Source organism: Lepidochelys olivacea (genome assembly GCF_965140295.1).
Source record: "Lepidochelys olivacea isolate rLepOli2 genome assembly, chromosome: 8".
NCBI classification, from domain to species: Eukaryota; Metazoa; Chordata; order Testudines; family Cheloniidae; genus Lepidochelys; species Lepidochelys olivacea.
The window spans coordinates 73915475-73938349 of record NC_140418.1 but is presented as its reverse complement, the minus strand read 5'-3'; the positions used below and the strand labels follow the sequence as shown (position 1 = coordinate 73938349).

General features: G+C 42.8%; 1 protein-coding gene across 6 annotated transcripts in view; it reads right to left on the bottom strand.

Moving 5' to 3' along the window:
• ARHGAP29 (Rho GTPase activating protein 29) overlaps nucleotides 1-22875 on the bottom strand; it is a 91760-nt gene that overhangs the window by 64843 nt on the left and 4042 nt on the right. The window lies entirely within an intron of this gene.

Below are 22875 nucleotides of genomic sequence, written 5' to 3'. Positions count from 1 at the left end.
TTCCTTTGTTCCTTGCACATTCCTCAAACCCCAGTTCCCATTTAGAACATTAATGCTATAAATGACCTAAAGAACAATGTTTCTTGTATTTGGGTGAAATGAAAATGTTAGACAATGAAGTTTGAGTGTGCATTTTATCTGTTCATTTGATGCCATAGAAGTTGTCATTTTAAAGTATGCTTATAATCAAAATGCTTATGTGAACAAGGAACCTTCTACATCAACGTATCTGGTCTTAAGAGGCAACTGAGTCATGATCAAGTTACTTTATTGGGGGTATGGGGGGGGAGGAAGACAATCAAGCTTTTTATTGTTTCCTATTTTCATTGTTTCCACATGCACAACATTGATATTTATTTCAGTTTATGACTTCACTTTTAGAAATAAGAAAAGGAGTACTTGTGGCACCTTCGAGACCTACCAATTTATTTGAGCATAAGCTTTCGTGAGCTACAGCTCACTTCATCGGATGCATACTGTGAGCTGTAGCTCACGAAAGCTTATCCTCAAATAAATTGGTTAGTCTCTAAGGTGCCACAAGTACTCCTTTTCTTTTTGCGGATACAGACTAACACGGCTATTCTTCTGAAACTTTTAGAAATGATGCTATAAAATGCAAGAAGACATTCATTCTAATTAAATTATTAAATATAGAGATTAACAGCATTCAGTTGCTATAGATGAACTATTGTTAATATAATGGCAGAAGAGCCACATTTCTAAAACTAGGAAACATGGAGACCTTTTCCACTTCTGAACACGGAAACAAATTCTCACAACAAAGGTGGCAACTTCAAAAGTATTTTGCATTGGCCTAACTGCTCCCACTGAAGTTAGTGGGAGTTTTATCATTGACTTAACTGGGTAGAGAGTTGAGCAATGCTGAGTGTTTCTGAAACCCCCAGTCTTAAGGTTTTCACTAAACCACACTGTATTACACACATCAACATCCAGGACTGGATTAACTGTAGGTCCTGGTCTTCACTACATGGTTAGGTTGATGCAAGGCAGCTTACATCGAACTAGCTGTGCATCAACCTGACTCCTGCAAATTTAAGAACAAGCTATCGAAATGTAATAAAAACCATGTATGAAAAGATTCCAGAGGACGCATTACAGTGTATTGATTTCAGCACAAAACAACACTAAAATAATTCATGGACAAGTTTTCAAAAGCATGGTCATCTTAGGCATGTACATGCTTCAATATCATGCTTGTGACATTTGCACAGGTATATGCATGTATACTCAAAGCTAGGATCACACAGAAGTGTGTGTACTTGAACATTTGGCCCTCATTTTGTCTATAAAATTTAACATGTTGAAGTGTGTCATTTAAGATCTTTAAATAATTTTTGAAGATAAGGCTACTGAATTTAAGTGATATGCAAAGACAAAGGATTGCATTCTTCTGCACTTCTGAATGATCTATAAGAAGGCCTGAACAGTTTGCTTCTGTCCACAAATCTCCTTCTGCTCCTTTTTATTTTATAAATATCATAATTATCAAATCTAGCATTCCTAGAAGGATCCAAGAGCTGGAGGGAGTGTTCTCAAGCCTCAACTCATTGAGGTGGGGATACTTGAATATTTAACAAATCGTTTCCCCCAACTGCTTGTCAGCCTTTTTCAATTAAAAAAAATTAAAGCAAAAACAAAAAAAAACCCCATCTGACTAAAAATCCTTGCCCACCCAGCTGGTCAGGTTTCAACTGTTTAACCTCCTTTGGTGTTGGTCCCACTAGCTGTTCAGTCCTCTAGCAACTACAGGAAAGTAAAGATCTACTATTTTTAACAGAATAGAGAGGAACTTTAATAACTAATATTTAAAGTCTTCTCTGTACATCATGAAGATGCAAAATATAAATAAAAATACCCCGCCCATCATTTTCCCCATTTTTGCAGATCATCTTTAAGTGCAACAAGTGTAATATAACCTCTCTAAGAGTGCATACTGGTATTTTCTTGATGAAAATATTCTAAGTAGGGCTGTCGATTAATCGCAGTTAACTCACATGATTAACAAAAAAATTAATTGTGATTAATCGCACTGTTAAACAATAGACTACCAACTGAAATGTATTCAATATTTTGGATGTTTTTCTACATTTTTATATATATTGTATTCTGTGTTATAATTGAAATCAACCTGTATATTATTCTTGATTACAAATACTTGCACTGTGAAAGAAAAAAATAATATTTTTCAATTCACCTCATACAAGTACTGTAGTGCAATCTCTGTGTCGTGAAAGTGCAACTTACACATGTAGATTTTTTTGGCTACATAACTGCACTCAAACACAAAACAATGTAAAACTTCAGAGCCTACAAGTCCACTCAGTCCTACTTCTTGTTCAGCCAATCGCTAAGACAAACAAGTTTGTTTACATTGACAGGAGATAATGCTGCCCTCTTCTTATTTACAATGTCAACAGAAAGTGAGAACAGACATTTGCCTGGCACTTTTGTAGCTGGCATTGCAAGATATTTACGTGCCAGATATGCTAAACATTCATATGTCCCTTTGTGCTTTGGCCACCATTCCAGATGAAATGCTTATGACGCTCGTTAAAAGAAAAATGTGTTAATTAAATTTGTGACTGAACTCCTTGGGGGAGAATTTTATGTCCCCTGCTCTGTTTTACCCGCATTCTGCCATATATTTCATGTTATAGCAGTCTTGGATGATGACCCGGCACATGTTCATTTTAAGTACACTTTCACAGCAGATTTGACAAAACATAAAGAAAGAACCAATGAGAGATTTCAAAAGATAGCGAAAGCACTTGACCCAAGGTTTAAGAATCTGAAGTGCCTTCCAAATCTGAGAGGGATGAGGTATGGAGCATGCTTTCAAAAGTCTTTAAAGAGCAACACTCCAATGAGGAAACTACCGCACCTGAACCACCAAAAAAGAAAATCAACCTTCTGCTGGTGGCATCTGACTCAGATAATGAAAATGAACATTCGTCGGTCCACACTGCTTTGGATTGTTATCTATCAGAACCCGTCATCAGCATGGACGTATGTCTGCTGGAATGGTGTTTGAAGCATGAAGGAACATATGAATCTTTAGCACATCTGCCAGGTAAATATCTTGCAACGCCAGCTACATGAGAACACCTGTTCTCATTTTCAGGTGACACTGTAACAAGAAGCAGGCAGCATTATCTCCTGCAAATGTAAACAAACTTGTTTGTCTGCGTGATTGGCTGAACAACAAGTAAGACTGAGTGGGGACTTGCAACCTCTAAAGTTGTACATTGTTTTGTTTTTGAATGTAGTTATTTTCTGTACATAATTCTACATTTGTAAGTTCAACTTTCATGATAAAGAGATTGCACTACAGTATTTGTATTAGGTGAATTGAAAAATACTATTTATTTTTGTTTGTTTTTTTACAGTGCAAATGCTTGTAAGCAAAAATATAAAGTGAGCACTGTACACTTTGTAGTTTGTGTTGTAATTGAAATATATTTGAAAACGTCGAAAACATCAAAAAATATTTAAATAAATGGTGTTCTATTGTTTAAGTGCGATTAATTGCACAATTAATTTTTTTAATCGCTTGACAGCCTTAGTTTTAAGTTGTTCTTAAAGACAGATATGTAAATTATTTTAAGTCAACAAAACTGAACTTTCCCATAAAAGTTTATTTTACATTTTGAACATCCACATGTGCTCAAGACACACACCCCTACTGACTGTTGATCTTAGACTCTATAGCAACAAGTGAACATTTGGTCTGAAGGAATGCAGACTATGTGGCTGGGTGAGGGGAAATAGTATCAACCACAAACCAGTTTGCTAATCAAAGGGTCCATTTGGTTGTTATTTAACTTTAAAACAAACAACAAACTAGTTGAAAGAGTAGTATTTGATATCCATAATTAACAATCTGTATTAGACATTCTGCAGCCAACTGTACAGACCCAAAAAAACAACTTCGTTGGAAGTGAACTTCACAATTTCTTTTGTTTTCTGAGTAACAGATACAGCAGTATAATTTTTCCATACATGTGATATTTTACAGTTAAGATAAGGAGTTCTGCAATGAGCTAGCAATATTAATATGGCAATTATTTCCTGCCTAGTTAAAGTTTTGGTCGCAAGATTATTTTTTTAAATACACTTATTCTTGAAACTCCATCCCCATCTTCACCTATTTTTGACAGTTCCATACCACTTTCTCTTTGACAGCCATTTAGAAATCTATATATATGTCACAGAACACACCTTAAAGTGAAGTTAAAAATGCAGGCACATCAGTGGTTTGACGGTATATTACCTTTCAAGAACGTTATTGTTGATAAAAATCCAAAAGTTAAAAATCCAGAAAACAAAGTTAGCAAGTTCTATGCCTGTGTGTGTTTTTTTAAAGTGGTCTTAAGGCCTGCTGCCCAACAGATGAGCAAGGAACTCTGCTCCTCTCTAGCAGATCTTAGGAGCCTGATGAGTGTGGGAATATCTATTTGGTCTGATGGCTATGAAGACTCCTATTAGCCACCTTGTAAAGGAGAGTTCTGATGGTGCAGATCTGAAATCTACAGAAAGAACCCTACTCTCACGAATCTCTATAAGGTTCTAAAGTCTGAATACCCAAGAGTCTGCAATAAATGGGAAAATATGACAAGCAGGATGCTTGGGAGTCAGAACTACAGGTACTTTGCCGGGAAGGGATGGCAGACCACCAAGAGGGATATTAAAGTCTTAACTCACATTCACCACCCCAGGTTTAAGTTAACATGAGTTCAACTATTAGGTACAGTATTGGTGCTGCAGACCCCAGAATCACTGCAGGCCAGGTGGTCACTCATACATAAGGCTACGTTTTAGTCACGGGTATTATTAATAAAAGTCATGGACAGGTCATGGGCAGTAAACAAAAATTTACAGCCCGTGACCAGTCCATGACTTTTACTAAAAATACCCCTGACTAAAACTGGGGTGGGGTGGGTGGGTACTGCAGGTGCTTGGGAGGGGGACACAACCCAGGGAAGTGCTGCGGGTGCAGGTGGGCGCAGCCCAGCGAAGCAGCGCGGGTGCTGGGGAGAGGGTGGGTGCTGAAGAGGGGGGTTGGTGGGACTGGATCAGGCTCCTTACCCAGCTCCTGGGCAGCAGCAGCCCTAGCTCCCTAGAGCTCCACGTGCTGCCTACGCTCCGCTCCAGCCCAGGCCCCGGTTCTGCAGTTCACATTGGTTGGGAACCATGGCCAATGGGAGCTGCAGGGGTAGTGCCTGGCTACCAGCAGAGGCTGCATGTGGAGCTGAGGGAGAGGAGCCCCCCCCAGGTAAGCAGCGGCCCCAACTCCCAGCCCTCCCACACCTAAACTCCTGCTGATGGGGAGAATGTGTGTGGTGGGGGAGGGGTGGGGAAGGGAGGGGGAGATAGATAGAGAGGCATGAGACTGCCCCAGCAGCAGGCAGTGCGACTGACCTGGGGACTGCCCGAGCTGCTCAGGCGGCTCCTGGGCCAGCCACACAGGGCTGCTGCAGACGTCACATGACAAACACAGAGCCTTACTCATACACAAATGCAGGCAAATGCATTTAAACATACGGTTAGTCCGTTATGGATTAAGTTTGGGCAGCAGTTATGGAATATAAAAAGGCATCTGAGGCACCATGTTTCAAACCCAAATTAGTTTTTGGTATAGCTATAAAACCATCAGAGAAATGAAACAAACTAATGATCCTAGAAGTGATAACACTAATAAATATTGCTGTAGTTCAAGAGCATCTCTACACTGCAATCCAAGACCCATGACATGGCTGCGGTTGGCCCAAGTCAGCTAACTTGGACTCATAGGGCTTGGGCTGTGGGGCTATAGAATTACAGTGTAGAAATTTGGGCTTGGGCTAGAGACGGGGTTTTAAGTCCCAGCAAGGAGGGAGGGCCTCAGAGACAGGCTTCAGCTGAGCCTGACTGCCTACACTGCTATTTTTTGTCCCACAGCCCAAGCCCCATGAGCAACTGTCATCTGACTTGGGCTCTGAGACTCAATGCCACGGGTTTTTCGTTGCAAAGTAGACATACTCCAAGTTGCCAGAGTCCTGAAATTCTGCAGTTATTGTAAGAGGATTCAACCATTTAATGGTAGATGTTAGTTTATTTTTCCCCTTTGTCCAGTGTTGTCCACCATGGCAGAATCAACATGCCATTCTTTACCTCAATTATTATGACCTTTCCCCAAGATACATGAAGGTTTCTTAATGAGCAAATGAACTGCTTAGGTATATGACAACATTATTTTATGCTCCTGTGACCACCGTTAAAGATAGATGCTCTCTAATAAAGTAATGATTTACTTTCTGTACTTCCGTAAGTTTCTTTAAGAATTTAATATAAGATATGATCAAAGAGGAGGTCAACAATGGCAGTCTTAAAACAGTCTGAGAGGCAAGAAATGTAGCTTATCTTGCCTCTCGTGAATTGATATGCTGCCTCCATAATTGCTGCTGGGAAAATTCAACACTTGGGGGAAAAAAAAAATATATCAAAAAAAAAAAAAAAAAATCAAGAGCTTGGCTCAGAGCAGCTATCCAAGTTACCTGCCACTCTCACGCATTCACATCCTCAGTTGCGATTCAAGGGACTCTCAGATGTCTTCAGACCAATCCTCTTATTGGGAAAGCAGTAGCTTTCACCGACATGCCAGAACTATTCAATTCGAAAGGCACTGACCAGAACAACAGATCTGAAGATGTTTACTAAAGGAATACAAACTATTCTTGATATTGTAACAAGTGATCATTGTATTTTCTCTTTAATTAGCCCCTGCATACTACAGCTAATGGTTGCTGTCAGATTCCTGCATTGATTCAAGATAGGCAGGCTTTCCAGTCAGCAAGTCTCTAGGAAGCAAAATGTGGAAATTTATGTTTTGGTCTAAGAAAAAAATGTCCGTAAAGAAACAAAGTGGAATGCAACAATGATACTACAATATTTTAAATTTGATTAAGACACTGACCACAACAGGACCATCAAGGCCAAGAACTAAAGGGGATGCAGGAAGCAGGGGATCTTTCATCTTTGACTCCAAGGCTTCATCTACACTAGATTAAGAGTGGGAAGAGTTTTAGAGTTGGTAGCACTAATAAAAGGTTTTCAGACCTTAAAGGGGCCCAATTTTTCAAAAGAGCTGGACATCCTCACTCCGAAAATCAGGACTCAGATATCTGAAATTAGGCAGCTCTCAAAATGAGGCACTCAATCACTAGTCATTTTAAAAGTCCTGGTCCCAGTGTAACTAGAATGCAGGATTTCTAACCAGTGTCATCCAGCTGTACAGATGCTGGATCAATGGAAAGTCCTAACGCACATGCTCCTTTATGGAAGTCATCTTCCCAGTTCCCAAACACAAACAGGAAAGTAGATGCTCTCCCTCTTATATTATTTCTTTTCCTGCCCTGCAAAACCCATCTTGTCTTCCACTTGTTTGGGGGCAGAGGCATCCATAGGCATCGTTCCCTCATGGTTGATCCAGCAACTCCCATAACATGGCACCTATTCTGCTCTGTCTGACTGAACAGGAAAGAGCCATAATTGGTGCTTTAATCTCTCTGGCAAGGCTGTTTGCTCTGCTCTGCCCTTGGCTGGCTGTATGACAGCAAGCCAAGACATCTTATAGAGTGCACAAGAGTTGTGATCTGCACATATGTAAGACACTTGATTTTACATCAGTCATAAAATATGCCAACCTTGACCAAGGCAACTCCGCAACTACCCCAAATTAACACTCTCACTTTTCACCGGGACATAAAATACATGAGCAGAAGAGGTACCTTCCTATATTTCCCCTGCACTGAGAGGAAAATAGCCCCTGTGCAGTGCCATACTTTTCCTAACAAAGTATTTATTCTGTTACATATAAAAGAGGAAAGCCTGCTACTCATTCTGATCCGAAATGTAACAACACACTTCTTTCCAGCGCTATGGACTCAAGTATTCCAGTATCTACTTCAATGGTAGCTAGTATCTGAGACCAGGGCGTTATCAGACTCTTAGGCCTGGTCTACACTACGAGTTTAGGTCAAATTTAGCAGTGTTTTCTCGATTTAACCCTGTACCCGTCTATACAATGAAGCCCTTTTTTCAAAGTAAAGGGCTCTTAAAATTGATTTCTTTACTCCACCCCCGATGAGGGGATTAGCACTGAAATCAGCCTTGGGGTACTGTGGACGCAATTCAATGGTATTGGCCTCCGAGAACTATCCCAGAGCGCTCAGTTGTGACCGCTCTGGATAGCGCTCTCAACTCAGATGCACTAGCCAGGTATACAGGAAAAGGCCTGCAAACTTCTGAATCTCATTTCCTGTTTGGCCAGCGTGGCGAGCTCACCTGCACAGGTCACCATGCAGAGCTCATCATCACAGGAGACCATGCAGCCCCAGAATCACTGAAGAGCTCCAGCATGGACCAAATGGGAGGTACAGGATCGGATTGCTGTATGGGGAGATGAATCCGTGCTGGCAGAACTCCGTTCGAAAAGACGAAATGCCAAAATATTTGAAAAAAATCTCCAATGGCATGAAGGACAGAGGCTATAACTGGGATCCGCAGCAGCACCGCGTGAAAATTAAGGAGCTCAGGCAAGCCTACCAAAAAAACAGAGAAGCAAATGGCCGCTCTCGTTTAGAGCCCCAGACATGCCGCTTCTATGATGAGCTGCATGCCATTCTAGGGGGTGCAGCCACCACTACCCCAATCCTGTACTTTGACTCTGTCCAAGGAGTGGGAGGCAACACGGAACTGGGTTTTGGGGGCGAGGAAGATGATGATGAGGAGGAGGTTGTAGATAGGTCACAGCAAGGAAGTGGAGAAACCAGTTTCCCCAACAGCCAGGATCTGTTTCTCACCCTGGACCTGGACCCAGTACCCCCCGAACCCACCCAAGGTGGGCTCCCGGATCCTGAAGGTGGAGAAGGGACCTCTGGTGAGTGTGCCTTTTTAAATAGTATACATGGTTTAAAAGCAAGCGCGTTTAATGATTAATTTGCCCTGACATTCGCAGCCAGTACAGCTACTGGAAAAGTCTGTTAACGTGTCTGGGGATGGAGCAGAAATCCTCCAGAGACATCTCCATAAAGCTCTCCTGGATGTACTCCCAAAGCCTTTGCAAAAGGTTTCTGGGGAGGGCAGCCATATTTCATCCTCCGTGGTAGGACACTTTTTACCATGCCAGGCCAGTAGCACGTAGTCAGGCCAGTAGCACGTAGTCGGGAATCATTGCAGAACAAAGCATGGCAGTGTATTGTCCCGGTGTTTGCTGGCATTCAAACAACATCTGTTCTTTATCTCTGTGTTACCCTCAGGAGAGTGATATCACTCATGGTCATCTGGTTGAAATAGGGTGGTTTTAGTAACTGGACATTCAGAGGTGCCCGTTCCTGCTGGGCTGTTTGCCTGTGGCTGAACAGAAATCTTCTCTGCTGTTAGTCACGCGGTGGGGGGAGGGGTGAAGCCATTATCCCAGAGAATTGGGGGGGGGGGGTTAGTTGAGTTTCTACTGCATGTGAACCCGGAAACTGCACCCCCTTCTTTTAAACTGCCAACCCATTTTTAATGGCCAACCCAACAGCTACTTCGTATGGGAAATGAGGGCGCTACTGTTTGAAACTATTCCCACATGTTATGAAGGTTAAAGAAGCCAAAAAACTGTGGCTTACCATGGCTGCCTGCAAGCCGAATTCTGCTGCCCGGCCCTGTGCGAGTGATCTCTCACACCAAACTGGCATACCCTCAATAAGGCAAAATGCAACCTTGTAATGAAAGCACATGTGCTATGTAATGTTAACAGCAAGGTTTACCGTGAAAGAGTGTACCCATTGTTCTATAAAATGTGTCTTTGTAACTACCACTCTCCCCTTTTTTTTTTCCTCCACCAGCTGCATATGTTTCTCCTTCCCAGAGGTTGGCAGAGATTAGAAGGCTAAAAAAACCACACTTGTGATGAAATGTTCTCTGACCTCATGCTGTCTTCCCACACTGACAGAGCACAGCAAAATACGTGGAGGCAGACAATCTCAGAGTGCAGGAAAACGCAATATGACTGCAAGGAGAGGTGGCGGGCTGAAGATGGTAGGTGGCGTCAGCTTGCTGAAAGAGGGCAAGAGTCAATGCTCAGGCTGCTAGAGGATCAAACTCATATGCTCCAGCGTATGGCTGAGCTGCAGGAAAGGCTTCAGGAGCACAGACTACCGCTACAGCCCCTGTGTAACCAACCGCCCTCCTCCCAAGTTCCATAGTCTCCTAGCCCAGAAGCCCAAGAACGCGGTGGGGGGGCCTCTGGCCACACAGCCACTCCACCCCAGAGGATTGCCCAAGCAACAGAAGGCTGGCATTCAATAAGTTTTAAAGTGCTGTGTGGCCTTGTCCTTCCCTCCTCCACCACCCCTCCCAGTGCTTCCCTGCTCCATCACCCCTCCCGGGCTACCTTGGCAGTTATAAGTAATGCATAAATATGAAGCAACAATGACTTTATTGCCTCTGCAAGCGGTGATCGAAGTGGGGATGGGAGGGTGCTTAGCTTACAGGAAAGTAGAGTGAACTGGTGGGGGGGGGGTGTTGTTCCATCAAGGAGAAACAAACAGAACTGTCACACCGTAGCCTGGCCATTCCTGAAACTGGTTTTCAAAGCTTCTCTGATGCGCAGCACGCCCTCCTGTACTCTTCTAACTGCCCTGGTGTCTGGCTGCGCATAATCAGCAGCCACACGATTTGCCTCAACCTCCCACCCCACCATAAAACATCCCCCCCTTACTCTCACAGATAATGTGGAACGCACAGCAAGCAGCAATAACAATGGGAATATTGGTTTCGCTGAGGTCTAAATGACTCAGTAAACTGCGCCAGTGTGCTTTTAAACACCCAAATGCACATTCTACCACCATTCTGCACTTGCTCAGCCTATAGTTGAACAGCTCCTGCCTACGGTCCAGGGTGCCTGTGTATGGCTTCATGAGCCATGGCATTAAGGGGTAGGCTGGGTCCCCAAGGATAACTATAGGCATTTCAACATCCCCAACACTTATTTTCTGGTCTGGAAAGTAAGTCCCTTGATGCAGCTGTTCATACAGACTAGAGTTCCTGAATGCGAGCATCATGTACCTTTCCCGGCCATCCCATGTTGATGTTGGTGAAACATCCCTTCTGATCCACCAGTGCTTGCAGCACCATTGAAAAGTACCCCTTTCGGTTTATATATTCGCTGCCTTGGTGCTCCGGTGCCAAGATAGGGATATGGGTTCCGTCTATTACCTCATCACAGTTAGGGAATCCCATTGCAGCAAAGCCATCCACTATGACCTGCACATTTCCCCAGAGTCACTACCCTTGATAGCAGCAGCTCAGTGATTGCGTTGGCTACTTGGATCACAGCAGACCCCACAGTAGATTTGCCCATTCCAAATTGATTCCCGACTTACTGGTAGCTGTCTGGTGTTGCAAGATTCCAGAGGGCTATTGCCACTCACTTCTCAACTGTGAAAGCTGCTCTCATCTTGGTATTCTTGCGCTTCAGGGAAGGGGAAAGCAAGTCACAAAGTTCCATGAAAGTGCCCTTATGCTTGTGAAAGTTTCGCAGCCACTGGGAATCATCCCAGACCTGCAACAGTCTGTGCTTGTTTCCCGGGCCCAGAATCGGCATTCCCCTCCATGAACCTGCCCAATTGACACCATGATGTGCACACTGCAGGGGCCCGTACTTTATGAGATGTCTATGTCCATGTCCTCATCACCCTTGTCACCGCGCTGCAGTCTCCTCCTTCTCGCCTGGTTTCGCTTTTCTTGCAGATAATGGTTCTGCATATCCTGCTGGATAACGTTCGCAGTGTTTAGAGTACTCATAATTGCTGTGGTGATCTGAGTGGGCTCCATGTTCCCAGTGCTATGGCGTCTGTGCTGAAAAAAGGTGCAAAACGATTTTCTGCCGTTGCTCTGCCGGAGGGAGGGGCGACTGACAACATGGCTTACAAGATTGGCTTACAGGGAATTAAAATCAACAAAGGGGCTGGCTTTGCATCAAGGAAAAACAGAATGGCCCCCTCAAGGGCAGAACTCAAAACTCTGGGTTTAGCAGGCCGTTGATTTCACGGAGGGAGGAAGGGAGGGAGGGAGGGAGGGAGAGAAGGGGGAGAAAATGAATACAAAACAAATCTGGTCTATTTCTTGTTTTGATCCACTTCTTCTATCTTTATAGATCTTATTCATCTGCAGATGGTGCAGTATGACTGCTGGCCATCATCATCTCCTCGCTGCTCATTAGAAGACGGTGCAGTACGACTGCTGGCAGGACTGAATCACCATGAGACGAAACTTAAAAGGGAAATATCCTGGCCGAGTCACTCCCATGTTTGCCCAGGCGCCCTGACCGACCTCACAGAAGTTGGCTAAAAGAGCACCCTGGAGTACGGCGACGATGGCTACCAGTCACTGTCTGCTGCCAAAAGGCAATGAGCTGCTGCTGTGTAGCAATGCAGTACTGCGTCTGCCAGCACCCAGGAGACATACGGTGATGGTAAGTTGAGCAGGCTCCATGCTTGCCGTGGTATGGCATCTGCACGGGTAACCCAGGAAAAAAGATGTGGCATGACTGTCTGCCATTGCGTTCACGGAGGGGAGGTAAGGGGGGGGGGGCTGATTATATGTACCCAGAACCACCCAGGACAATGTTTTTGCCCCATCAGGCATTGGGATTTCTACCCAGAATTCAAATGGTCAGCGGAGACTGCAGAAACTGTGGGATAGCTACCCACAGTGCAATGCTCTGGAAATCGACAGTTGCCTCAGTACTGTGGACGCACTCCGCCGACTAAATGAACTTAGAGCATTCGTGTGGGGACACACACAATTGACTGTATAAAAAAAGCTTTCTACAAAACCGACTTCTATAAATTCGACCTAATTTTGTCGTGTAGATCAGCTCTTAGAAGCCATACTGCAGATTTTGATCTTTAGAGACATTTGATATTTAAGGGTGACAATTCTGTTTTGTAGTTATACAAGAAAGCAGAATTCCAAGATACTACATTTCCATTTTAGAGCATAACTACATACATTACTTAAAGTGACTGGAGACAGGAAGAAGCTATGATGAATCCAGAAAAAAAGAAACCATTGTTCATTAAAAGAACCTAGAACCATTCATACAGCATATAAAACTATACTCTGAAGTTCACTTGTTACTCTTCGAGGTAAGAGTTGTTATTCTACACTCGAAAGTACATTCAGATATATTAGAATTAAAATCTAAGCACATAGTATAGCTAATTCAGCATTTTAATACCCAGACGCAAATTTTACCCTTGTAATTACTCAATGTACCATCAGGATACTGATTAAAGATGCAAAACAGTGAATTTCAGAAGGTATAGTCACGAAAGAGCAGTGCACTACACATTTCTAAGCAGTTAAAAAGGCTGAAATGTAAATCCATCAACTACTACATCAAAGCCAAAGAGCAAAAAAAGCACTTCTTCCTTCTCTAATTTGATACAATTAAGGATCGCTATTGTAACAAAACAAAACATGGTTCTAGTAGAGTTTCCTGAACATTCTATATAAGCCAAGTTAATGGAACTGGACTCACACTAGGAACAGCTATAAGCACTCCCACCTGGTCTCCTGAAGTCAAACTGATGGGGATCTAAATGAGATAATTCAGAATGATGTCACCAACATAGTGCATGGTGGGGCATATCACAACAAAACAAAATCATAGTAGCACCAATCTGCATAAGTTTTTTTTTTATTTTAAAAAATAGCATACTGTATGAATTTGCAAAGTTAAATATTTTGGAATTATTTTGGTCAATATTAAACTTTGCAAGTTCTGTCCCATACTTTTGGCTCCAAAAGGTGAGAACATTCACTTTAGTAGCTATACATTTTTCCTTTACAGAATGAACAAGGTGGCTTTTTTTTTTTATCTCCTGGAGAAATTGGATAATGTAGGGCAATCACTTCTTTTCAGGAGCAATCAATCCTGTGCCTCTAAGGAATCCTATTCTGTCCTCCCACTTGCTCAGCATGTGAGAAGCAAATGGGCTAGTTGCATGGGTTACATGAGACGCCTTCAATAGGTGAAAACCACCAAATTTGGTTCCCAATAGTACAGCTCATCACCTTTCTCAGAGTCTATTTGAGACTAAGGCATGGATGAGAGCAAACTGGCTGAAACTCAGTCCAGACAAGAGGTGATGTTGGAGGGTTGAGAAAAGCAACTGGATGGTATAGTAAAGATTATACTTGTTCCTCTGGACCAAAGGGGTGTGTCTGTAATTTGGGTGTTCGGGTTAGATCCCCTGATACCTGCTTTCAGAAGTAGCCAGAATAGTCTTTTTTCATTTAAGCTCATTGATTAGGAGCAGGGTGGATAAAAATCAATGATTTTTTTTTTATACAATGCTTTTTGAGGGCGGGGGGTGGGAGAGAACCACTATCTAAAGATACATTATAGCTCCAAAACATGTCATCATGGAATAGTGATTATAAATTCTAATTCTACAGTATGAGAATATATTCATGTAATGTTTAAGAAAAGTTTTGTAAATGAGTTCCAATAGTCCATGGATTAGGGACCCAATTTTATGGGGTTCCAGGGGCTTCTGTATAGATTATTTAGGTTAATCTTTCTATCTACCCAATGGGACTCAGTGCTCAGTCTAGAAGATACCATCAGAGATGCTTAGTTTTGCAGTTCTTAAACGGTGGATTTGTGTCTCCAGAGATAACATGTTGTTAACAGCAAAAATGTTTTTAAATAAAAATAAATAATATAATATATAGATGTGAGAAACAACAGACCTCAACCCTACTGTCCCTCTGCAAATTCGTGTACACAGAGTCAATCCCTTACCTCTCTCTAAAAGTGCAAAGTTTCAAAAAGTTCAATGAATAGAAGACAGTTGGGGGCAGAATAGATCTGGACAAGAAGTCTGGAGATAAATGGGAAAGGGGAGGGACAGGCAGTAGAAACAAAAGTGAAACTGTTTGAGCAGCATATTCCAGAAGTCTTGAGGTCTGAGTGTAGCCTTCATTGATTTGAGATCTACCATACCATTCTCTCATTAGAAGGGAAAACCTATAATGGCAGCAGGACATAAAAGAGACCCAGTTTGGGAGTATTTTAATGAAGTTCCTCTACCTGTGGGTAAGACAGGCATGTGTGCAAAATGCAAACAGTGCAACAAAGAAATGCAAGGCCTGGTTGCCTGAATAAAACAACATCATGAGAGACGTTCCTTCTCAGGAGGAAGCTGCGTTGAAGATGATGAAAGGAACATGTCTGAACATGCAGGATCTTCAGGTTGATAACAACCAACAAGAATGTGTTTTTATGTAGAAATTCATGATTAAATTGAGTCTTCCTGACTAGTGATTTAAATTATGATTTAAATAAATTTGATTTAAATCAAATCCACTCTGATTAGGAGATTGCAGTCTTCTCTCCCAGATGCAGACCTCACTACTATGACTCATAACTAGGTTTGACAGAATTTAATTTTGACAATTAACTTTTATTTTAAAGAAATTTCTTCTATTTTTAACCACTTTAATGTTTACAGTTGCATGAAATGAAAGGGGGGTTTGGACAGTGCTGAGAGCAAGGCTGCAGAGAATTCCCAGAACCAACAGCGGGGCTACAGGGGGCTCATTTTATGGCTGAAGGGCCCAAAACACCCAGCCACAAGGAGCAGGGGAGACTGCAGTCCTGGCCAGTCAGGAGTCTAAGGAGGATGAGTTCCCTGGCTACAGGGGAGGCCACCTGCTGCTGAATGACTCCTGCCCAGGTACGGCGCCTGGACTCCCAGATGGTGAGAGGGTGAAAGAGAGCGCACACAGCTGCAGAGGGCTCCCTGTGCTGCTGCAGTACTGATGACACCCGATCCCTGCAGGCACAATTGCAGGGGGAAGGCTGCACTTGTGCAGGACTGCTACCCATACATTTTTTTCGTCAATTTCAGTGTCTCAGCTGAAAGACACTTACCAACTTCCATTTCAATCAAATTCTGCCAAGCCTACTCAGAACATTGTCAAGCCAAGATCAGATTACTGCAATGTGCTCTGCTTGTGGCTACATATTAAACACATACTGAATCTGATACAGAGTGCAGCAGCCTAACTGTTAAAAGACATCTCTCACTTGTGAACCTACAATACTTGTGCTATGTGAATTGGTCATCTGCAGGTTACTAGGTGTAGCTCAGTGCATTGGGCTCCACCTCCATCCCCACACTACACAAAAAGCACAACAGGGAGATTTTCAAAGTCAAAGGACAATCAGGCATCCAATTCTCATTGATCTTTAATAGGTACCTGACTGCCCTATGCCTTTGAAAGTCTCCCCCTAGGGGTCCCAGAAGCCGCCTACTCAAGAGATCGCCACCCTCTCCAGGCATTACTGCTGCAAGTTACAGTCTGAGGAGGCAGCTTTAGGACACACTTCAGGGCTGACCACCATACAGGTGCTTTTGAGAGAGGGATGTGACTTACGTGTGGGTCATTTTTACATTTGCTAAATGGCCTAGTGAGTTATTTTTTGTATTTAAAAAAAAAGTGTTTTGCTGTGCTTTTAAACTCTTATTAAAACTGTCTGGAGTTTAGGCTTGCCACCTGTTTTGGTATGTTTTAAATGTAAATAAAGAAACCTGAAATTTGAGGCACCACTCAAGTAAGAATATAGCATCTCCACTGCTTGATGCACCTCTAAGTAACCAGATCTGGTCCCAGTAAAGATGCATAGAAAAGGGTTACTTATATTTTTTTAATCACTAGAGGAAAGGGATTCCTCTAGGTCACTAGTAGACTTTAGAGTGTCCCAGGAATTCAAAATGTAGTGTGATATTTCAAATTAGATTCACAGCAAATACTGAATAGCTCATGTGTCCATTTTCATCCCATTGTGTAAGAAGAGTGTTGATGTCTTTATACTGGGCTGGCCCATTATTTTGATTCCCTCAATGCAGGAGAAGTATCTTTAACCTCACAAGACCCTAATGCAACTGACAGTGACCGTAAGGGATGACGGAATCTATTACTTCAAGACACCTGGGAAATGTAGGTCAAATCTGGAGAGTCTGCTGTTTCTGACAATACCCAACAAGGATAAGGATGCCTAAGCCTCATTTTGAGCTATGTGAGAACAGCTGTTTTCACCAAGAGATCTACTAACTTTGATTAATGTAATTTAGCCAAAATAGATTCAGTCTTGAAATTCTTACTCAAGTGCAGAACTTAGACCAGGGGTCTCAAACTCAATTTACCTTAGGGCCAGTGCCAGTCCTCAAATCCTCCCAGTGGGCCAATAATGTCACTCATGCCGCCCAGAACTCTCCCCCCCAAAACTCCACCTCCCAAAGGCTCTGGGAGGGAGTTTGGGTGGGGGAGGAGGTCTGGGGTAGGGGATTGGGATGCAGGCTCTGGGAGGGAGTTTGGGCGCAGAAGGGGTGAGAGGTTGGGCTCTGGGAGGGAGTTTGGGTGGGGGAGGGGGCCTGGGGTGCAGGGTCTGGGCTGGGTCAAGGGTGGGGGTGCAGGAGGAGGGGGTGGGGTTGCAAGCTGTGTGGGAGGAGGGTGGAAGGGTGCAGGCTCTGGGAGGGAGTTTGGGGATGGGAGAGGGTGTGTGGGAAGGGGGTGCAGACTCTGGGAGGGGGTCGGGGGTGCGGCGTGACGCTTACCTGGGGCTCTAAGGCGGGGCTGGCCAGGGGACCTCCTTGCACTGTGCCCCCAGGCACTGCCCCTGCAGCTTCCCATTGGCTGCAGGGGCACTTGGGGTGGGGGCAGTGCGTGGAGGCACAGTTGTGCCCCGCCCTGGGGCCGCAGGGAGGGGCCAGCAGACACGTGGAGCAAGCAGGCAGACGCCACTCAGCTACGCTGCACTGCTGGAGCCCCGGGCCATTTTAAATCGCCCCAGGGTGGGGAGAGCACCTGGGGGCAGCGAGCGCCCGGGGGCTGCAGGTGCGGCCAAGGGAGAGACCTGGCCCCAAAACTGCTGGAGCCCCGTGGGCCACATTGAGACCCCCGACTTAGACCGAGACTTTCCCCTTTAGCCTCACTGATTTATTATCTGGCCAGAGAAACAGAGAAAATTGATCTTTTAACAACTTATGGACAATGACAGATCTTGGAGTTGGGTAAAGTCCCTCTCAGGGAGAACCTGCTTCAGCTGATCCTCCCATCTCAGGAGCACAACACTCACTTTGAACTTAATGCCTGGAGTCAAAAAGAAGGGGTATTCAGAGAGAGGGATAGACACCGGTTAGTCTGCATACTTATTTTTTTTTTTTTTTGCCTTATAAAGTTTGACGATTGTGCCACAAGAGCTATTCAAAACCCTCTTCTGATGAATTTAGAGTGAAGGCTCCATTTTTGATCCACTCAAACAAGCTGCCATTTTCAGTTTCTCCACAGAGGTAAACTATTTCTCTAGCTTGGTGCCTTGGGACTTAAAAAATGGACCAGGTATCTGCTAACTGGAAGACTAAACCTACTCAATAGAGGCAGACACAGAAACAAGAATGGGACCAGTCCCACCAGTGAGGTCCCTGGGCACCACGCTGATGAGCATATCAGCCCCCCAGAACCAAAGCTTCCGAAAAGGAAAGAGGCCTGAGCTTACTTCCCCCAACTGTTGTAATTTTTCTTGACAGGTATCCCCTACTCTATGGCTACTAGGCTGCTATGAAGGGTGGAAAAGAAGTCCAAAATTACTCTACTCTTTCCCTCAACTACCATTTTTTGGTTCTTCTTATTCCGTGAAGAACTCCAGAGGCTAGCTAGCAGTGCTACTGCTCGCAAAGCAACATGAAACTGACATGATTCAAAAGTTTCAAAGCCTCCCAAACAGCCATGCACTCATCAAAGTCTGGTTAACATTGCCTTGGTGTATCACACCTGATACAGCTATGAACCAGAGCGAAAGTACAAAAGCTGTCAGCATGATCAGAAAAATGGCACTGGATAGTTTACACTCTGTTCATGAGAGAACCTACCAAGCGCTATCCATAAGCACTAGAAACAATTTTGCAAGAGATAAAACTTCCCACTCCTACCAGCGGAGTGGATTTCGCAAACTCTATTTAAGTCTCACTTTATCTAACAACAACAATTGCTAGATAGGACAAAGTTCTGACTAAAGCTTATTAAAAACCATGAAGAACAGTACTGCAGAGATTGGCCAATGACTTTACCTTAGGTTAAAAGCAGCACTCTCCCTGAAGTCCAAGCAGCAAAAATACATCTTTTAGGAAAGTCTGTATCAAGATTCATTTAATCAGTGCAAGTGGAAATGCCACTGCAGTGGACATAAAAAGTGAGAAGACCCAAACACATAGCATTCTCCCCTCTGGAAATCTCTGCAGTTCAGTATTCATGTAATTATTTATTGACCACCAGTATGTTTGCTGCTTTACAAAGCATTAGATAAAGTCCACATTCAAAAGGAGTTTATAATCAGACACAAATACATTCTTCAATGCAAGGTAACTTACCTGAATAGTTTACCCAGGAGTACACCACTAACTCAGAAGAACCAGAAAAATGATAAAACTGAACCATGGAAAAAACTGCCAAACACTTCCAACAGGGAAAATAAATGCTAATCCAGTTGGAAATTTAGGACCTATTGAAATCAATGAGACTTTGGATATTGACTTCAATGCGAGAAGGGTCAGCCCCTGAAGATTAGCTGAAGCAATCCGTGCCAGATCAGGGTACTGGGTAAGTGGAGCCTCTGCGTTATATAACCTTCCTCCTTAGGCCAAAGCCTGCAATATTAGCACTAACAATAACAGCTGCAAAAGAAGTTGCCGATCTGCATTGAAAAGGCAAAATATTTATGGAGTCAAGACATCACACTTAATAGAATCAGGTAACGTTTGTCAGATAAATGAAGACTTGTAGGTAAAACACAGCAATGTTGAAGTGGCAGAGGCCAATGAATGGTTGCTTGTTATCAACTTAACATACCTATGTATGCTACTGAACACAAATTTTTGTTTGGCAAAATTAACATTTTGCCCAGGTCTGCCCTTCCAAGAGAATTCTGGTACTTCTTAGCTTATAACTTATTTTAACTTTTCAATGCAAAATTGAGAGATCCATCGGCAGCAACAGGGGAAATAGCATAAAGTACCTACATCCAGTGTCTTTTGACTTCCAGTATGAGATCATCAGCCTTTCCATGCACAACATGAGGTTGTTCTATTGATCGATGTGCATCGATCCACTGTATGACAGAGAAATAGTTGACAGTACTACAGAAAACTTCAGCAAGTAGACTTTGGGTTCTCTGAAAAACTGAAGTTTTCCAAAGGATAAAAGTCTGCAAAAATAAAGCAGCTCTTCTCATCCTCTCCAGGAAGACTGGTAGAGAACTGGAGGAGGCTCCTTAGGAACTGGGGCTCCATAGTACAATACTGTGGTTGAGTGCAGTACATAAATTCAGACAAATGGCTTCAGAGAGCCTGGACACAGCAAAGAAGAGCATGTAGGATGGTACACACTGACCAAGGTTTGCCAGCTGTCTGCTGGAAGCCCTTAACCCAAGCAGGAGGAGAGACATTGACTTTGGTTGCCCGCTTTTAAGTCACATTATGAGGTCACCTGAGGAAATAGAAAAAGCAGCAGTTGAGAGCTGCATCTCCAACTGTGCGGTTATGTGCTATAAATGCAACTGCCTGTCCTCAAGGGAACAATGTTTTGGTGAATCTAGGCACAGACGACCACATTTTTAGAAGGTATTTAGGCACCTTAGGCACTTTTGAAAATCTCAGCAGGCACCTATATACCTTCAAAAGTCTGGCCCAGTGATCTTAATTAATCTCTGAAGACAGCATCATTTTGAAGAAAGTTACACCAACACCTCCAACAGATTGCTTTACAACTGTTTGAAGGTGAACACAACTGGAAAATTATAAATTAATTGCAGCTTTACTGCTAGTTGGAAAGATATGATTTAACATACTAATCATGAAGTCCTGTATCCTGACTCTGGCAGTACTAATACCAGACAATGCAAAGGAAAGTTTCAAATGTATATATATAAAAAAATGCACCAAGTCACTGAAGTAATGATATCCAAAGAAGTCAGGAGAAATTCCTTCCTGGCCCCTCCAGTTGATTGTTTTACACTCAAACTTGAAATTAGTTGGATAATTTCAGAAGGTGGTAAATCATAAAATATTATTAGCGCCAAGAGTTATCCATTCTTTTATATGTAAACAGTTTGTTGTCTCAGTGACCTCCTGTGTCAGAGATTTCTACACGTAAGTTACATGTTGTGTGAAGTTGCTTTTCCTTGTTTACACTGAAATTTGCCAGCTGCTAACTTCAGCCTAAATGCTGAGCCAATTTATTGGTCAGCAGTACAAAGAAGAGCACCTCAGTTTGAAAGAAAGTTTGCCTTTGCATTATTCATTTTCTGAGATTCTTATATTTACTGTTATACACGTTCTTAGTCTGTGTTGATATATTTTAGACAAAGTGTCAAGTAACAGCACCCAATAGCTGCAGAAAAATTTTAAAGAGCCATCCTTTTTAAAGATTGTTAATTTCATAAAATGACAGAAGTGAAAACAGTTTAATAAAGTCAGTGTGTGATCCAGACTAAAAGGAGATTGCATAACCTACCTTCCACACTATATCTTGGGGCCTTTGAGTTTATTTATTAAAACTGCCTCTGTGGCTGCTAGAATACACTTGTGTTCTTGCAGTTGTTTCCTGTGAACTGTCCATTCAGATATTAAGAGGTGCCAGACAGACATGTTTGACCACATCAACCCGTGTGTCTAGCTACAGTGAACCATACTGACGCTTAAGTCAGTATTAGGCTTCAAAGTTACCTGTACATTTAAGACTTGTTCACCACTTTTATGGCGCAACTCTTTCACTCTAACGGCTTTCTGGTGCAACTCTTTCACTCTAACGGCAGACTCAAAACAGTATATTGTTTACAATATGGTGGCTATAGTCACATCCTGAATCTCTTTTTTTCCTGTCTAAATAAAACAGATTCTGGAGGCCACCTCGACATAGGTGGGAATACCTCAAATGACAGTAGAGTAGCATTTTCCATTCCGGCTTACGTTTATTGTCTTTGTTTGTGACCAAAGGCAGTTATTAGGGTGATCCTAAGTCCTCTAACCCAGAAATCCTCAGAATATTTATGTGAGAATTGTAACACTGATCCAAAATCTAAAAAGAGTAAGGTAGAGGACGCCCCACACCACAGATACAAATATAACCAAAGATCAGATTTAAGAAATCATAAGCCACATTAGCAACAGCAATAAGATTTTTTTCAAGTGGTTTCTCACCGAGAAGCTGCAAGTATTAGACCATATCCACAAACTAGCTCTAGCTATTGTACAGACTACTGTGTCTACTAAAAGTGTTTAACGTGCTACAGGCTTCATGAAAATCAGGACTTCAATGGATTTTTCCTTTCCTAAAAGTAGATAATTAAGTCAACTTGCTCATTACAAGTCTAGAATGGCAAATAAGAGAAAAGGGGACAATTGGATGGTAGTGGTGGAAGGAGGAAAAGGAGTTGCAACTATCTACAGGTAAAAATGGGTGGTGGGAAAAACTGCTATTAGCAGTCAATGGATCCCATACCAGACTAGTTTGGACATAGCTCTTATAGTATTAACAAGAGGACCCCTCTTCAGAAAAGCTTTCCTGCTGTTAACCAAGAAAAACTGATAGCATTTCCCTTTCAGGAAAAGGAAAAAAAAGTGATGTGTTCCAAGGGGACAGACTAAGAAAGCAAGTTTGTAGTTTTCACCTGCTAGCAGAAGATGGTAAACAAATACCTTGGCCTGGAAAAAGCGAGTGTTACAGAAAAGTTAAACTCCATTAAAATTAGACCTTTTA